Genomic DNA, 5,444 nt, shown 5'->3' with positions numbered 1-5,444 from the left:
AGGGGACGGTGCTTGGCTTTTACTGTAAATGTTCTGAGAAGATTTTGGAGGAGTGTAAGTAGGTTACTCTGATTGCTGCATTGGGAATAGACAATAGCAGGGAAGAAGTGGAAGCAGGGAGACCAAACAGAAGCCTGTTGCGATTGCTAAGGCCTAAGATGGCAACCACCGGACAGAGGTGGCTGCAGGGGTTACGTTCAGGACCTATTCTGAAAGCAGAAGTGGCAATAGTCACTAATGAATGGGATATGGGGGTAGAAGAAAGAGAAATCAAAGGTGGCTTCTGTTTTTGTTATGGCTTGCTTGTTTGTTGAGGGAACTGGCTGAAAACCCAATAGATTTTGGTGTTTGTTCTTGACTAAGAAGAGTGTGGAGCCACAGAGCTACAGCCCCAGACAGGACTTGGCTGAAGGGCTACAGCCTGGTGGTGGCAAGACTGGGAGGGAAACAGAACAGCACTATGAGAAAGAACCCAGAAGCAGGGAGAGGCAGGAAAGGCCTTGGACCCCCAAGGAGAAGGAGGTTGGGAGGACCTACGAGGGAAGACTTCACAGCTGTGCTCCCTAGATTACTTTCGTGATCATTATAGAGTAAAACTCACTTTGTGTCTGTATGCATTTACACAACTGTGAATTTTAGCCATCATTAGCCATTTAGATATATATATATATCTCCATATACATATGACATGGAGGAGGAACTGGAGGGGCCCAAACGTGACATTTTTCCATGGGCCCTGGGAAAAGATTGGTGTTTACGAGAGGGATAAGCTGTGGGCACGATGGGTTTCTGGGCGGTCGTGAGCCACCAGTGCTGTGAGGAGGTCATGGCAAAGGAGCCATGCCACTGGGCTTGGACTCAGAACAAGCGCCCCCACCATGGCAGGGTTCAGAGGATCTGTCCACAGGTCCCCGTCTGCCTTCCCTGGAGCCCTGGCCTCCCGCCGCCCCACTGTTTCCCCTGCGGCTTGCCCCAGCACCGCAGCTGCCACCCACTTAAGCCTGTGGCATTCAAGTGCTCTTCTCTGACCTCAGAGTGTCATCACCCTCCCTCCCAAAATTCTCTCTCTCAGGGTTCAAAAACACCTGAGGCGGGGACTTTCTCATTGTCTTGCCTGCCTAGATGCAACGGGAACCTGACACCTGCTGCCTCTGCATTTTCCCAAAGCCTCCACCACGTCCTGGGCACTGAAGCTCTGCAGAGTGAAGAATGGCATGCCTGCTGGCCCACTGACCCACACACGGCCAGCCGTGTTGCCACTCCTGCCCCTTCCTCCCAGCCTGCAGCTTGTACCCACACCCGTCCTGGTCCCCTCTAATAAATTCATGCCCAAAAGACACCAAAAAAGAAAAGAATATATATATGTGTGTGTGTTTGTGTGTGTGTATGTATATATATATATATATATATATATATATATATATATATATAACCACTGCCACAATCCGGATAGTGTTTTTAGTAGAGATAGGGTTTCTCCATGTTGGTCAGACTGGTCTTGAACTCCTCACCTCAACTGATCTGCCCACCTTGGTCTCCCAAAGTGCTGGGATTACAGGCGTGAGCCACCACACCCTGCCCATGGTATCCCTTTGATTTATTCCCTATTACTATGTTTTTGTGTCTTTTTGAGGCTGCCACAGAAATTGAATCATATAGTATATAATCTTTTGAGAATGGATTCTTTCATGCATAGTACCTTTCAAATACCTCTGAGATTCATTCAAGTTCTTGCTTTTTATTGTGAGTAAAGATTCCAATGTATGGATGTAGCACAGTTTGTTTATCCATTCATCCACTGAAACACACTAGCAGTATTTCCAGGTTTGAGCAATTAGGAAGAAAGCTTCTGGCAGGCACAGTGACTCATGCCTACAAGCCCAGCACTTTAGGAGGCCGGGGTGAGAGGATTGGTTGAGCCCCGTAGTTTGAGGTCAGCCTGGGCAACATGGTGAAATCCCATCTTTACAAAAAATGCAAAAATTACCCAGGTGTGCACTTGAGCCATGGAAGTCGAGGCTGCAGTGAGTCATGATTGTGCCACTGCACTCCAGCCTGGGTGACAAAGTGAAACCTGGCCAAAAAAAAGGGGGAAAAAAATTAGCTGCTAAAAACATTCATTCATAGGCTTTTATAAGAACATAAGTTTTCATTTCTCTAGGGTAAACGCCCAGGAGCAGGATTGCTGGGTCATATGGCAAGGGCATGTTTAACTTTGTAAGATACTGCCAAACTGTTTTCTAGGATGGGTGCTGCATTTTGCATCCCCACCTACAATGTGTGAGAGTTTCATTTGCTCTGCATCTTCACCAGCACTTTGTGTTGTCAGCATTTTCTTTTACTTCAATAGATAGAAGTTAAAACCACAACTAGTTATCACTACATTTGTGGTGGTAGCTTACCCTCTTAAGTTTTTAAGTGCACTGCATTTGTAGTGGTAGCTAATTATAGTTATAATTTACATTTCCCTTTGACTCATGACACTGAACATCTACTTATGTGTTTATTTGCCATCCTTATATCCTCATTGGTGATGTGTTCAAAACGTTCGCTCATGTCTTAGTGGGTTATATGTTTTCTTCATGTTAAGTTTTGAGTAATCTTTACATATTCTAAATACAAGTCCTTGGTCAGATAGGTAATTTGAAAATGTATTTTCCCAGTGTGTGTATTGGCTTTTCAATCTCCAAGTTAGATCTCTCACAGCATAAAAGTTCTTAATCTTGTTAAAGTCCATTTATCAATTTTTAAAAATAAATTGTGCTTTTGGTGTCATGTCTAAGAACTCTGCATAATAACAGATCATAAAGATTTTTCTAGGTTTTCTTCTAAAATACTTATAGTTTTATACAATACATTGAAGTCTATAATCCATTTTGAGTTAATTTTTGTATAAAGTCAGGGTTCTTTTTTGCATACAGGTTTTCAATTGTTTTAATACCATTTGTTGGCAAGATTATTCTTTCTCCATTGAACTGTTTGTGCACCTTTGTTGGAAATCAATTAGCCGTCTGTTTTGGGGTCTATTTCTAGACTCTATTATGTTCCATCAATCCTGAGCCTTTTCCTTTGTCAATACCATACTGTCTTAATTACTCTGGCTTCATAATAAATCTTATTATTGGGTGGTGTGATTCCTCCAATCTTATTCAGTTTCAAAATACTAATCTAATTGCTTTGAATTTGCATATAAACTTTTTATGACTTTACTTTTTGTTTCTTAAATGTTTATAACAGATTTATTATTCTTTCACTGTTGTAAGAACACTTAACATGTCAACATGATATCTACCCTCTTAAGTTTTTAAGTGCGCAATATTAACTGTAGGTAAAATATTATACAGATCTCTAGAACATATTTGTCTTGTAAAACTGAAACTTTATATCCATTGAAGATGAATCCCTCATTGCTCCCTTCTCTTCATCCCTGGCAACTACCATCCTACTCTCTGATTTTATATATTTGACTATTTTAGATACCTCATATAAGTGGAATCATACAGCCATTTGTTTTTTTGTGACTGGCTTGTTTCACTTAGCATAATGTCCTCCAGATTCATTCATGTTGTCACATATGGCAGGATTTATTTCTTTTTTAAGGCTAAATAGTGTTCCATTGTATATAAATACCACATTTTCTTTATCCATTCATCTGTTGATAGACACTTAGGTTGATTCCATATCTTGGCTATTATGGATAATGCTGCAATGAACATGGAAACGAAGATATCTCTGTGTATGTTCTTAGGAGAAATGTCTATTCAAGTCCTTTGCCCATTTTTTAGTTGGGTTATTTTATTTTTATTCTATTCAGTGGCAGAAGTTTTTAAATCTATTTTAGATATTAAACTGTTATCAGAATATGGTATACAAATATTTTCTCCCATTCTGTTGATTGTTTCCTTTGTTGTACAGTATCTTTTCAGTTTGATGTAGTCTCAGTTGTCTATTTTTGCTTCTGTTTCTTGTGTTTTTGATGTCACATACAAGAAATCATTGCAAAGACCAATGTCATGAAGCTTTTCCCCAATGTTTGATTCTAGGAGTTTTAAAGTTTCAGGTCTTATGTTTAAGTCTTTAACCCATTTTGCATTGATTTATATGTATGGTGTCAGAAAAGGGTACAATTCCATTCTTTCACATGTATAAATACTGTTTTCTTAATAAGTTTAAAAGACCATATACCGTGATAAAGTGGGATTTATCCCTGGGATGCAAGGATGGTTCAACATATGCAAATAAATTAAAGAAATACAGGACATTAAAAAAGGATCAAAAATTATATGATCATCCCAATAGACAGAAAATGCATTTGACAAAAGTAAAACCCTTTCATAAAAAAAAGAAACCCTGAACAAACTAGGTATAGAAGGATTTACCTCAACATAACAAAGGCTGTATAATAAAAGCTCACAGTGATGTCATACTCAATGGTAAAAAATCAAAAGCTTTTCCTGTAAGATCAACAAGGCAAGGATGGTCACTCTCAACATAGTACTGGAAGTATTTCTGTGCAACATGGTACTGGAAGTCCTAGCCAGGCCAGAAAAAGAAATAAAAGTCATCCAAATCAGATAGGAAGAAGTATGCCGTAATCTTATGTATAGAGAGCCATAAAGACTCCACAAAAACCTATTAGAACTAATAAATGAATTCAATAAAGGTGCAGGTACAAAAATCAATTGCATTTCTATGGGCTAATAATGAACTATCCAAAAAGGAAATTAAGAAAAAATTCCTTTTATAATAACATCAAGAAATAAAATACTTAGGAAGAAGCAACCAAGGAGATGAAAGAGTTACGTACTGAAAACTATAAAGCATTGATGAAAGAAAGAAGAAAGACATAAATAAATTGAAAGATATTACGTATCTTTCATGGATCAGAAGACTTAATATTGTTACAATTTCCATATTACCAACGTGGCCTATAAAGTCAACATAATCCATATTAAAATCCCAAATGGCATTTTTTACAAAAACAGAAAAAACAATTTTAAAATTTACATGAAATCACAAAAGATTCCAAATAGCTAAATTAGTCTTGAGAAAGAAACACACAGCTGGAGACATTACACTTCCTGATTGAAAAATATATTGCAAAGCTACAATAATTAAAACAGTATAATATTGGCATTAAAACAGGCATACAGATCAATGGAACAGAAGTAAGGGCTCAGAAATAGATCCACATATAAACAGTCATCTGATCTTCAACAAGCGTGCCAAAAAGGCACAATGGAGAATGCATAGTCTCCATATAAATTTTAGAATCAGCTTGTCTCTACTACAAAATTCCAGGTTGGATATTTTGACTGGAATTCTGTTAAATCTACAGATCAATCTGAAGCTAATTGACCTCTTTACAACACTGACTTTTTCAATCCATGAATAGGGTATGCCTCTCCATTTATTTAGGTCTTCATTGGTTCATTTTATTATCA

The 5,444-nt window shown here is 38.2% G+C and overlaps 1 pseudogene; it reads left to right on the top strand.

Annotated features, from left to right (window-relative positions):
• Positions 1-688: 688 nt before the first annotated feature.
• Positions 689-1,191, top strand: LOC119467036 (annotated as a pseudogene).
• Positions 1,192-5,444: the final 4,253 nt, after the last annotated feature.

This window comes from Cebus imitator, unplaced genomic scaffold (genome assembly GCF_001604975.1).
Source record: "Cebus imitator isolate Cc_AM_T3 unplaced genomic scaffold, Cebus_imitator-1.0 Scaffold255, whole genome shotgun sequence".
NCBI classification, from domain to species: Eukaryota; Metazoa; Chordata; class Mammalia; order Primates; family Cebidae; genus Cebus; species Cebus imitator.
Note: the sequence above shows the minus strand (reverse complement) of the source record. Positions and strands in the feature narration are given on the sequence as shown.